Raw genomic sequence first — 14847 nt, forward strand, 5'->3', positions numbered from 1 at the left:
CATTTTTGAAAATCAAATGAATTGTTTTGTTATTTTTGAGTATAGACAGGTTACTGCTAATTCTTTATTCATTTTGCAAAAAGCTAGTACATTTTCTAGACATTGAATATTATGGTGCTTTTTACTTACGTGTTAAAACACTTTTACGATGCCCAAAAAAATCAACTTTAATTTTAATTGTTGCTAATTATGATGCAGACTTATGATTAAAAATCATCCAGTTTAGTTACGATCTTACTTGCTGTCCCTTTCAAGTAAAACAGAATATTTTGTTTTCACGTAAGGGTGCATATTGGACAGAAATATTAAATTTTATTATAGATTTTGAACTTTCGAACATTTTAAAGTAAAACAAGCACAAATTTTTAAATCAATCAAATATGATCAAATGATAATTCCAAGTTACTACTCATCGTTCCAGTTCTATTTTGAATGCTTGAATCTTGAAATTTTTTAAACAAAGCAAAATTTTAACTTCTTGAATCAACAAATTTTCTCAATTCTCTGACTATGGGTTGGACATAGTATTCACCCAATCACCCAACTCAAGTTCTTCTTCTTCTACGGCACTACAGCCCAAATTGAGCCTCGGCCTCCTTTATTTTTTGCCTCCACCCTTGCCTGTCTGTAGCTGCTCTTTTCCATACACGGACTCCTAAAAGGGCTTGTGCGTCGCTGTTTACTGTGTCTTCCCAGCGCTTTCGTGGCTTCCCAACCCGTCTCTTTCCTTGCATTCTAGCATTCAGTGCTCGTTTTGGTAGCCTATCCTCTCCCATTCTTATCACATGTCCGGCCCATTGCAGTCTTTGTATTCTAATGAAGGCTGACAGGGGTGTTTCCTTATAAAGTTGATAATGCTCATTGTTGTATCGACTTCTGAAGATTCTGTTTTCCCTCACAGGTCCTAGTATTCTCACCCAACTCAAGTTGGGTGGTATATTTTTATCTTTATTTTTAAATTTCTGCCAACAAAATTCTATATTCAAAATTTCTGATTGCAAACAGTTTTCAAATCACTTGAATTTGATCTTAAATTCAAAATGTTCATATAGGGCTTTTCATCGATTGTCATTTGTTTCGAGCCTGTCATGTGTCACATATTAATATATCTACATCATACGTCTTTGGTTTGTATCATTGGTAATACCAATAACGTATGACGTAGATATATTAATATTAGTGACACATGACAGAAGCTCGAAACAAATGACTGTGAATAAAAAGTCCTATTACAAAGTTATTTTACAATATGAGGTTTATTTTAAAGAATATTGCAAAAAAATTGAGGTGTCACAATAAAAACAGCTTCAGATGAACTACTAAAATTAGGAAATAAATTTCGCAAGATTTTCCTTCATAGTCCATGATATACTTGTCCAATAAATCTTTAATTATAAACTTGTTTCTGTGTTTATTTGGACATGACCATCCTTTCAATTCTTTCAGAATAGATAGTGTATATTTTACATTATCTGACATTTGAGGGAACACTTAGATGGACATGAAATCAACTATTCCCAGAATCTGTTTATAAGGCTACTTAAAAATCCTTGGATACTTATCTTTAGATTTTTTAGTTTCCAAAGATTATCAGAGAAGTATGTGATGGATACATTATGTAGGACATAGAAAATCTGAGGTAGTTGATCTGTTATTAAAAATAAGCTTACTCTTGTTAAGTTTATATTTAAAATTGATCTTACTCTCAGCAAGTCAAGTGGTTTATTAAAAAATACAGGAAATGTCTTAATGTTGTTTTGAAGCTGTTTCTTCGTAGCATGTTCAATTTTCGTAAAGTATTTTTTGAGATAAATCCATAATTATAATAACTTGGAAAACTACTTTAAATTCGAAGATCATTATCAACAGGAAATTAAAAACAAAATATCCTGCAGGTTATTCAAATGAAGCATATTACTTTTTTTTGCTTTATCTGCTTGTAGCTGTAGATGTTAAACTTTTTGATTTTCAGTTGATATTTTATTCTTGGGTTTGCATTCTGTTATATCTGATGCAAATTGAAACAAAGCGTTTATATTATAAGGTATTTGTTTGTCAAAAAAGAACTGTTCAAATGATGTTGCAGAACATCTTAATGACAGTTTTTTAATGATAAGTGAACATACCTATAATATAGTTGGGTTAAATGCTGCATATACTTTTTTGCTGCGTTTAATTTTATGTTTTGAGTTTCAATTTGTGTTTGATACTGATTGATTCTTGGTACTACTTTTGCCAAGAATCTCCAATTAGAATTGAATCATTCAGAACATTTGGCTAATAACTTATAATGCTGAAAACTTCAGCAATAATGCATCATGAAAAAACGCCTACGGAGTAAGACCCTTCTTGAAAAAAACTGTCCATATCTTTTATGTCATACCCCTCCTTACTAAAAATAATATAATTGAAAAATAAAACACATGCATAATTTATATCAATATTTTAGCTTTTTCAATAGTATCATGATAGTTGTACCAAATCGATTTACTATAATCGTTTTATTCCAATTTTCAATTCTCCACCACATTTTTGTTAGTTTCATTGAATATATATATTTGAATATACAGCGATGAGCGCGCTAATAACTGGCCAAATAGCACAAAAGAAGGAAAACATATTAAGTTGTGAGATAAAATGAAATGAAACTAGTCGAGCTGGGAAATTTAGAGATAGTAACCTTTGTATTTACATTATATTGATTGTTTCCCAGCTGTACACATATCAGAGGAGTATGTCAACTAAAACTGTCACTGTGACAGTGGTATTAAGTAACCTTTTGATTTACATTATATTGATTGTTTCCCAGCTTTACACATATCAGAGGAGTATGTCAACTAAAACTGTTACTGTGACAGTGGTATTTGCCAAACTCATCCGATATGTCTAAAGGTGGGAAACAATCAATATGATTTAAATTAATAGGTTAATATCACTGAATTTCCCAGCTCGACTATTTTTATTTCTTTTTATAAAACAATACATTTTCCATCTTTTATACTATTTTGCCGGTTATTAGCGTGCTCATCACTGTATATTAATTCCTGTACACCACATTTACGTTAGTTTCACATGCTTTTTTTGAATATATATTTAAATTTGTGCCTGTTTCAACTAATATTTTTAATGTCCATGATATGAAAATTTGAATTAATAATTTTGATAAATGTACTGTTTTTGCATTCTGGAAAAACTTTTGCATTTAGTAGGTAATAGGTACATGTTGTTCCAAATTTGTTTCACCCTTTCAGAAGTTATGATTTTTATTATAAACTTTGTTGAACTGAGCACTTTAGTGTTATTTAGAGTAGGGTATTTAATCGAATTTCACCTTCATTTATTGATGGTCTGATAATATCCTTTGAAATATCGTCTCTTCGTTTGAACTGAATTTTTTATTTGGGAGATATCCTTTAAGATTCGAAAACACACAATCAGAGGATGCCAAATCTGAAGAATAAGCTACAAGAGAAAGCAGTTCGAAGCCCAACTCTTGAATTTTTGCCACAATCAAAATGCTCTTGTGAGTTGGTGCATTGTCTTTGAGAATCATATTTTTCTTCTGCTTATGGGTGCACATTATTATTGGTTGTTGATAGCTTTACCCTTTTCAATAAAATTATGCCTGTAATCTGAAAACACAGTAATCACTTAAACTTCCTGAACCACTGATTGACTCTGCCACTTCGGAGCACTTTTGCTGGCTTCAGATTCATTCTGTTCTCTGGTGTATCTATAGTAGTGGATCCAAGATCCAAGTTTCATGAACAGTTACCAATCAATTCTCAAGTCTGATGGATTGATCAATGGTCAGCAAACACAGCCTCATCCCTCATCCATAGGATAATTTTTTCATATTCAGAACTTTGTTCAAAATATGACTAGTGCGTTCTTTATTTATTCTTATTCAGTGTAACTGCATCCGGGCCATCCAGTACGATATACAGCCATTACTAAATTCACTGAAGAAAATTTGACAGTGTAGTGTAAAGGAGTATTAGTACCATCTTTATTCAGCTTTTCGCTTGTTTCCTTCACTGTTTGTTTTCTCAGGTAATATTAATGTGATTTTTTTTGTGAAATGATATATATCATTTCTAAACACCTCAAATTTATGCAGCTATAAAAATAAACTAATGACAGCATCGCGCTAAAATTTGACATGTATGCCTAAAAAACTTTCTATGGCCTAATATTCTTTGTGAGATCGCAGCGCCCCAATCTACAAAGGAGGTTAATCATCAGACCACAAAATTATCCTCAATTATTGTACACGGCTGCATTGATCTTTACCATACCTGTCATGAGATTGTATAACCATTTGGCTATTTCTTGTGAGAAAGATGTGCAGTCGTTGGATTCCTCATATCTTACTGCTGCCCGTACGGAGGCAATTTGCAGCGCCACACCCCCAACGATTTGCCGCGCCGCACTCACATCACGATTTTCTGCGCCGCACTCACATCACGATTTTCTGCGCCGCACTCACATCACGATTTTCTGCGCCACACCCAACGATTCGCCGCGCCGCGCTCCAACGATTCGCCGCGCCGCGCTCCAACGATTCGCCGCGCCGCGCTCCAACGATTCGCTGCGACAGGCCCAACGATTCGCCGCGCCACACCTGAAAGGTTCAACAGAGGCAGCTTAAATTTGGTATGGAACATCCTGACTGGTGATGAAACATGAATATTGTTCTGAGCTTATGACGAAAAACCAATAAACGGTATGAGCGTTTCAAGGAGAGCCAAAACCAACAAAATGAGTCCGCGGTCATAGCGTTGCCACGATTTCGTTAGAAAATGATAAAACCCTCACTGCTGAATGGTAGACAATCATTTTGTTGACCAGAAATGATTGATGAACTCGGCAAAAACAACCGGAATCGTCGCGCGTCGTCTCTTCTTATAACGGTATTATGTCAGATCTCACGCGGCTCCTATTCGCGGTGTGCAAGTACTTGGAGGGGATACGAGAAACGATCGTGCGCGAATAGCGGAGAAATATTGTAACTTTCTTAAATAATTCATATTGTCAATTGAAATTGTCAAATTGACGTATATTTCATACCTACTGTCATTGAAGAAGAAAAATTATATATTGCTCCACAATATTGATATATGCAATTATTATATAAAGGTAAATTTAATTAATTGTATTTTGCTTGCAGTACTGCATTTTAATAACTAATTTTATTTACTGCATACAATTGTTTACGTTTTAATAACATAACCTGAATTTTATTTTTTCTTATTATTTCTTTGGACTATGGCCTTGACAATTATCCAGTAACCAGGACTAATAATTGTCCAATATAATTAAAATTGCGAAAAATGCTGCTGGGCGTAGAAACCAGGTGTCGCTTTGCCGAACTTGCACGGTCCAAATAACATCCGACTACATATTTGAAAACGAAAAATATCGATGGGGCCATCCCGCACACTGTCCTGACTAGGTACCATATGATTTCTCTTATCGTTCTCAAGAATTAAAACAAACTCCCTATAGACCAGATGACTCAAAGCATACAAAAGTTACACTTTCGAGATACATACATATTTGGGACTGATATTGGTTTATTCGAATGCAATCTACTCTTCTATCCATTTCATAATGTTATCGATTACCTTCTGTATCAGTACCTCAGTGCTGATCCTAAAAAGGAGGAACCATTATTTTTATAATAGTCCTTGCTTCACTGTACTGCTATTTTTCTTAACAGTTTATCTTTAACAATCATCTTATTTTTGAGCTTGATTTTTTTGTATCTTCTGTTTTTCGTATATTTTAAAGTCACACAGCCCAATGCTTGACAATTAAGACTGAATAATGTTTTTCTTTGTTTTCAATTGGGCTTATAGCAATTAACAGGGTTTTTCGCAGAATGTTTTTTTACCGTAAAATATTCTGTAGCCCGATTCTCTGTACATTTGAAGTATAATAAATATTAGGGAGGCTCTTACCCTTGAGCATACTTCGCAGTTTGCTATACATGAAGATTACGTCGGTCATAAGTCCCGGACCTAACTACTATAATAGTAAAACATTTTTTTTCGTTATTCATCAACATAATCTCCTTTAGCGTAGCGGCGATACAATCATTCCGACGCTTTTCTAATTTTTGATGCCGCCCTTGTAAAACGATTTATCTTTGCCTTCGAAATAGGCTTGCGTTTCGGCGATTACTTCCTTATCGGAGCGATATCTCTTACCACGGAGCAATTTTTTTTACATTGGAAAAAGGTGGTAATCACTGGGGGCCAGATCTGGACTATATCCAGACTATATATCCAGACTATATATTATATATATCCAGACTATGTATTATATTGTTATCGGAGACTTGGTTAAATGCTATGGATAATACAGCTGTTTTTAATATTCCTAACTATCACTTTATTAGAAAAGATCGTCTAGGTAGGGGCGGAGGTGTGGCGGCTTACATTAAAACACAGTATTCCGTGGAAATTCTAAATTTCGATTTTTCTATTAATGCGCAACTTGAGTTTTTGGTATTTAAATTAAAAATATTGAATAAAACTTATGGAATATGTGTGTTTTACAAGCCACCTAAGCTTAATTTTAATAGTTTAATTCCTGATTTTGACAACATTTTTTCATTTATCCAGTTGTTGACGACATTTTTTGTTTAGGTGATTTCAATATTAATCTCTTCAATCTTCAAAATCCATTGATACCTCTTTTTGAAAATTATAATTTTGAGCAGATCATTGATGAACCTACACGCATCTCTGGAACAGTGAGCACACTGTTAGATCCAATTTTCTTAACTAATAAATCGTTAGTCATTAAATCTGGAGTATTTTCGGCAGATACTATTTCTGATCATAAACTAACCTATTGTGACCTAAGCTTGCATAAAATAACTAAAACACCCAAAATTATAAAACATCGTTCTTTTAAGCACTTTAGACTAGACAACTTTTTACTCGATTTACAACAATTGCCATGGGATGATATAATTTATGAAAATAATATTGAAAAGAAAGTTGAAATTTTTAACAATTTAATTATAAGTTTATTTGATGTTCATGCACCTTTTAAAGACTCATTAGTAACCAAACCCAAAGCTCTATGGCTAACGGAAAACATAAAAATGATCTTAAAACAAAAAGAACGAGCACTGCAAAAATTTAAAAACTCCAAACTTCAATTGGACTGGATAGAGTACAAGCATTTGAGAAATTTGGCGGTTGCCGCAGTCAGACGAGAAAAGAAGAAGTACATAGACTCTTTTACGGGTAATACAAAGCAGCAGTGGAAAGCTTTAAAAAATCTTAGCATATGTCCCAATAAAAATAATGAAATACCTTCTAGTTTATCTGAACCTAATGACATCAACCAGTTTTTTGCGACATTCTTACAACAAAAATCCAACTGTACTGAAAAAATTAACTTTTATGACAATAATACTGATGAAGACAATTTAAAATTTTCATTTAAAATGGTGACTGTACATAAAGTTAATAAAGTTCTTAATTCAATACAAAGCAATGCAACCGGTATCGATGAAATTTCACCTCTTATGTTAAAATACTGTAGTCCGTTCATTGATAAATACATAACACATATTATAAACTGTTGCATCGAGATACGCTATTTTCCAGACCAATGGAAAATTTCTGTAGGAAGGCCACTCCCAAAGTCATCCAACCCAACAAGTTATAATGACATTAGAGTTATAAGTATTCTCCCTGCTCTGTCAAAAATATTTAAGAAGGTACTTTATGAACAAATGTATGACTATTTTACTATGAACAACATAATTCCAAACTCACAATGTGGTTTTCGTAAAGGTTTTGGAACATCAGTAGCACTAACGAATGTTTTGGATGATATCTTTAGAGCATATGACAATAAAATGTGTTCTGCTTTGGTACTTTTGGATTTTTCTAAAGCGTTTGATACTATTAACCATGAGTTGCTGGTAGCTAAACTTAAATACTATGGATTTTGCGAAGAATCATTTTTGCTCATTGCATCTTATTTAAGCAATAGATTTCAGTCTATCTTCTCTAATAATAAGTATTCTAATAGAGCAGAAATACTTGCTGGCGTTCCTCAGGGTTCGATATTGGGTCCTTTGCTATTTCTTATTTACACATCTGATATATTGAAATCTATAAAATTTTGCAAACTGCAAGCGTTTGCTGACGATACCCAGATTTATGTATGTTTTGAATTAGAGCACTATAAAGAATTTCAGGAGTGCCTTAATCAGGATCTTCAGACGATTTATAAACTTTCTTTGGATCATAATTTAAAGCTAAACCCTGACAAATCGTGTGTTATGATTTTTGGTAATCAAAGTAAAACAGTTTCTTAAAAAAAAATTAAGTATTTTAATTAATAATTCCAAACTAAACTTTGTAGAGAAAAACAAAAACCTGGGCGTTATTTTAGATGAACAGCTTAGATTTAAAGAACATGTAAAAAAAATTAGTTCAAAAATCATTTTGTTCTCTAAAAATATTATATAATAATAGACATGTCCTAAACAAAAAATTAAGAAAAAATTTATGTGAAGCTCTCGTCTTATCTAATTTTAATTACTGTGATTTTATTTATGGTTTTTGTTTAGACAGTGACAGTAAAAACCGTATACAGAAAGTCCAGAATGCGTGTATCAGGCTTGTTTATGGTTTGCGCAAATTTGATCATATATCACATTTATATAAGGATGTTAATTGGCTTAAAATGAATGACCGAAGGACTCTTCATTTTGCTACCTTTTTATTAAATATAATAAATAATCCTACTTCACCAACTACGCTTAGGGAACGCCTTATATCTCGTAACGATGTACATAACCTTAACATCAGAAACAGGATTAAACTAACAATGCCTCAACATAGCACCGCTATATTTCAGAGATCTTTCTCATATAATGCTGTTAAAATTTTTAATTCCATTCCTAATGATTTCCTCCCATTAAATATAAATACCTTTAAAGTAAAATATAAAAAATACCTGTTAAATATGTCATAATAAGTAAACAGTTCTTATATCTTAAAAAAACCAACTAAATTATTAAATTTTAATTTATTAGCTAATTTGTAGACCAAATAAAATATTTATTCAATGTTATTATTAATTGTCAATCCGTAATTTTCTTTTATCAGTATAAATTAACATAAAAGCCTTTGTGTAACGTATCTTATAAGTGACAAAAAAATATAAATGTATTAGGGTTCTGGTTAGGTTCAGTTAAGTAGCCTTGAGCTAGACTTGCGCCAAACCAGGACATGATAGGGAACATTTTTTTATAATTGTAAATGACTGTAATTTTTTTTCCCTTAAATAAAGTCCTTTATTATATTATTATTATATTATTATTATATTATATGGTGGCTGCAAAAGCAATTCAAAGTCATAATTCATGCATTTTTGCCATCTTCTTCATCAACACGGTGCATCTACTTGGTGATAAAAAATGTTTTATTCGATAAACGGTTTTTTTGTTTGCGATTCCTGCCTTCAACGCTCCAACAAACCAATATAGTAGTAGCTGTTGATGGGTTTTGCATGTTTCAAATAATCAACGGAAATAATTCCTAGCAGGTCCCAGAAGACAGAGGCACATAACCTTGCCGATTGTTTGTTTGTTACGTCTTTGATATCTTCGGACGGGTTTCTCTGGGTAGTGTCCACTGAGACGACTTCCGATTTGATTCCAGATTGAAGTCATGGATCCGTGTTTGATCCATTGTGACATACCGATGCAAAATCTCCCGGCTTTTCTGACTTTCAAACGGCGCCGGCGCCGTGATTCATCAATTCAAAAACATCTTTCTCATACCCAAATGTTCATGTACATTACCAGTCAACATTTCTATTTATTTGATAACTTTCTGCCAGCTATCTCTTGCAACTTGACTTTGTGGGTTTTCATAATAATTTTTTTTTTTTTCGATATTTTCGGGAGTAACTGCATCATTTGGCCAACTCGCGGAGCTTGATTTCACGATCTGCCATAATCGTGCCCTGGACTTTGATCATTAACCCATTCGCTGCCAAACTTCATTTTTTAAATTTTATAGCTTTTCTACAGGTCAATTTTATGTTGTGAACTTATAGAAAAACATTTAAAAAATTCTAAATCTCTGCACAATAGCCCTGTCTATAAATTTTTTTGTTCCAATTTTGGAACATGGCCGTAAATAGGTAATAAAAAATCAACAACGTCGATTTAAACTTGACAAAAAATGATTTTGAAAACATTTTGAGAGGATCTATTAATATTTTTCATCAAAAGATTTGAAACCATTAATAGGATGTACATTAATTTTACAAACACCGCATCCAAAAGTTGTGTTAAATTTTTACAAATTTTGCATGTTTCATTTTAAGAAAATTGGGTAATGCAGAACCGACATATTTTGTAAAACAGGTCCTGGAATTTTTCGAAATAATGTTCCTAATTTTGTCTTATCGGGTTTTGGTTGTCGAGGGTTGAGTAGTAGATATGTTGCCACAGTGTTTCTTGTAAACCCTAATAAATCCAATGGACGCATACTTTCAACGAATTTATCAGCGTTAGATTGAATGTTATTGTGGTGTTGAATTCTATATAAAATCCATGCGTTAGAGCAGCGATACTCAACCTTTTTCTTTCCTGGGCCACATAGTAGCTATTGCCACAGCTTGCGGGCCGCAATCAAGATGAAGTAGTATACAGGGTGTTTCATTGGAGAAATATATACTTAAATGGTGAATAGAGGTAAATGAGGCGGTTCTAGACATACTAAATTTATTGCTCCACCGACTTTAAAACCGACTTACACGGTGTTTGATCGATTTTGCCCATTTCTTTCTGGACCCATAACTTTAGAACCACCTTGTATATTTTTTTGATATTCGGTACACATATCACATTTAGAACCCAAACCACCCAACTACTAATCACAAGAAAAATCGAGGTCCGGATTAAACAAAATTATAAATCCATTGTGACCTTGAAACAACATCCTGTATATTGAAATTGTCTAAACCCGTTTGAACATTTGAAAAGAATTTTAATGGAGCTTCCATTTTTTGCGCAGACAATTCAATGACTTTAATTTTGAAATTATGTCGAAATTTTTTAAGAACTCGAACTTTAAAAACAAAAATATTAATATAATTTCAAAATTAATGTCATTAAAATATCTGCGCAAACAATTGAAGCGAGCAATTAAACTTAGATTTTGTGCTCTTTTCAAATGTGCAGACGAATTTTGAAAATTTTAATATACAGGGCGTTGTTTCAAGGTCACAATTATTTTACATTTTTTTGTTACTCCGGACCTGAATTTTTCTTGTGATTAATAAATGGGTCGTTGCAAGGTAGTAAATAAGTTGTATTGATTATTTTTAAAATGAGTATTTGTTCATTAACTTTAATAATTTATTATTAAAAGTTAATAATATCTTCCTTTTTAATCAGGGTTCTTAAAAATTTCAATATAATTTAAAATTAAAGTCACTAAATTGTCTGTTCACGCCCAAATACGCCTCAAACACATCGGCGACACACTATCGTAAAATTTGACAATAATTTGATCACAGGGTCCTTTAGTTATGTCTTCGGGCCACATAAAAAACGCTAGAGGGAAGCATGCGGCCCGCGGGCCGCAGGTTGAGTATCACTGCGTTAGAGATTGAAGCAGACCAAAGTTTAACAAAAATTTGCCATCACCATTTATTGTTACACAGTTTCGGTCTATAGTTAGCGATATTTCTATCCATTAAATTAAATCAGTACCTCCCATATACTGCTGAATTACGTAGGAAACGTCTTCTTAGGTGCTGTGTCTGTATTCAGACGTTGGCCGTCATCATGTTTACAATTTCCTGAAATCTCTCTCTATAGGCTGCTGCGCGAAATAACTCTTCTACTGTGTAGCTACACCATTGTCTAATATTACGCAGCCATGAAAGTTTCTTTCGACCATCCATCTCTTTCCCTCCACTTTTCCTTGTACATATTATGAGGCGAAGCAGATGGTATTTAGGTCTTAATTCTATGGCCGAAGTATTCTGTTTATCTCTTCTTTATGATGCTTATGAGCAGACGTAGACGTTCTGAATTCAGCATTTGAAGAACATCTTCATTGGAAGTGTGCCAAACCCACGATATCTTTAGGATTCGTCGATAGCACCACAATTTGAATGCTTCTATTTTGTTTAGCATTGTGGTTTTTAACGTCCATGTCTCACAACCATACAATAGGATGACCACACATCACATCGTCTACAGGGAACGTCTACCATTATATATTTTTTTTCTGCTGCAGAATAACGACGTACCGATTTTGTAGGTTGAACGCCATAACAATTTGAAGCCACGTGAACGATGGCATTATCGTTCCACTGGATAATTATTATATCCTCATCAGAACTTGTGTATGAATCAACGGATCCTCCAACTGATTTTTTCATTGCGTTTTTATTCATTGCGTTTTTATTCGACGCGCATTTCTCAATTGTCTAATGGTGCCCGTGCAACCATATCCCAATTCACTCATGGCCTTTATCAGTGGAAGTCCAGTAAAAAAGTTTCAATAAAAAAGTAAAATTTTTGATCTGGAAAATTATGTTTCCCCTCTCGGCAAAAGTTTTAACTACAGATCCACCTAGCCCAAGTTACTCTCTCCTAGTAAGGTTCCTTTCCCTTGGTAAGGTTCGGATACCCACAAGATAACCATTTGATACATTCTGAGACCAAAACTTAAACCCATATCTAATAGGTTTCCCTTGAATATGCTGTCGACAGCTATGGTGGCTGTAGTACGGCACCATGGATTCATCAACAGATACTGATATGGTTTCACCAACCGGCACATATTTTGTAAATGAACTGTTTAAATGTTCTATGAGTGGTCTTATTTTAGCAAACTTATCATTTTTTTGTAGCTTAGTTTATCTGAAAAATGTAAATTTTGCAAAATTTCTCTAAACCTATTTCTCGACATTGCGTTCGCGATTGCTTCGTTTCTGAGATCCAAATCCAAACTCCAGTACATATCTTTTCGAGGCCTCTGAGAATAACCAGAAATCAGTAGGATTGCAAAGAATACTTTCGAGTTCATCATCGCTCGTCGAGAACATATCTTCAGCGTCTTGTGTCAGTGTCTCACATTGTGAAATAAGGGTTGCCTCAGCTGGGGCGTTCAGTATCTTTGAAAATTTATCAGAAAAATCATTGAAATTCACATCATCCAATGATTCAGAATCTCCATTAGAATCTTCCTCTGGAGGATAAATGTATATGTTTGCAGAATCAAACTGCTTCTCATTTAGATCATCGATTAGATTGTTCAGAGTATCAGTACTCTGGGCTAATTAGCAAAATTCATGGAAAAGTTATTTACCAGCAATTTTATTGCTGGAATCGAATTATAAGATCCTATATATTAATAATATAGGTATGCAAAGTCCGCAGATAGTGTGCTACTTTTTTTATAAACAAAATGGCGCCGACAAATCGTATTTTTTTCAATTATTGCTCTATAACTCCGAAGATTTTAACTTTACAACAAAAACACCCAAATAAAAATTCACCGAAATTAAATTCTGCATAGAGATAAGTTTTTCACGATTTGCTCCGACGAAAATTTTCCTCGGAAAAAACGGGTTTTCCTAACAAAAACTATAATTTTCACATAAAGTTTTAGGTACGTAATTATTAATCGATAATTAAATAACTTAGTGACATCAAAGATTTCTTGGTATAGATTGTAATTCCAAAAGCCGGTGAAAATCAAACGAATATTTTAGCAACAATTCAATTGTTAATTAACAATTTACGATCGCAATAATAACCAAAATAATCATGATACATTGATCAAACTTATAAAGATTATAAAGATGAGATGCTTGTTTAATATTTTATCGACAAAATATAAATTTTTCTTTTTTTTGCATAATCTTTAAATTTTGAAAAAAAATAGTTCTAATACGTTGGTCTAATTAGTAAAGTACAAAGAAAGGTTATTTACCAGCAATTTTATTGCTTCAATCGAATTACAAGATCTTATATATTATTAATATAGGTATGCAAAGTCCACAGATAGTGTGCTACTTTTTTTATAAACAAAATGGCGCCGACAAATCGTATTTTTTTCAATTATTGCTCTATAACTCCGAAGATTTTAACTTTACACCAAAAATACTCAAATAAAAATTCACCCCAATTTAATTCTACAGAGAGGCATGTTTTTCCCGATTTGCTCCGACGAAAATTTTCCTCGGAAAATGTGGGTTTTCCCAACAAAATCTCGAATTTTCAAATAAATTTTTTGGGCCAGTAATTATTATTTATCAATAATTATATAGCTTGGTGAAATAAAAGCTTTCTTGGTATAGATTATAAATTCAGAAGCCGGTTAAAATGAAACGAATATTTTAGCAACAATTCAATTGTTAATTAACAATTTACAGTTGCAATAACAACCAAAATAATCATGATACATTGATCAAACTTATAAAGATTATAAAGATGAGATGCTTGTTTAATATTTTATCGACAAAATATAAATTTTTCTTTTTTTTGCATAATCTTTAAATTTTGAAAAAAAATAGTTCTAATACGTTGGTCTAATTAGTAAAGTACAAAGAAAGGTTATTTACCAGCAATTTTATTGCTGCAATCGAATATTATGATCCTATATATTAATAATATAGGTATGCAAAGTTAGAAACTTAGAAAGATTATAAAGGTGTGATGCCTATTTAATATTTTGTCGACAAAATATAAATTTTTCATTTTTTTGCATAATTTTTAAATGTTTAAAACAAAACAAATTGTTATAAACAAATTAACATTTCTTAGAAATTGTTTATTAT

At 32.7% G+C, this 14847-nt stretch overlaps 1 protein-coding gene across 2 annotated transcripts in view; it reads left to right on the top strand.

The window, feature by feature from the left end:
• The window catches only part of LOC114325046 (uncharacterized), a 196771-nt gene that overhangs the window by 5786 nt on the left and 176138 nt on the right, over positions 1-14847 (top strand). The window lies entirely within an intron of this gene.

Source organism: Diabrotica virgifera, chromosome 9, assembly GCF_917563875.1.
Source record: "Diabrotica virgifera virgifera chromosome 9, PGI_DIABVI_V3a".
NCBI lineage: Eukaryota > Metazoa > Arthropoda > Insecta > Coleoptera > Chrysomelidae > Diabrotica > Diabrotica virgifera.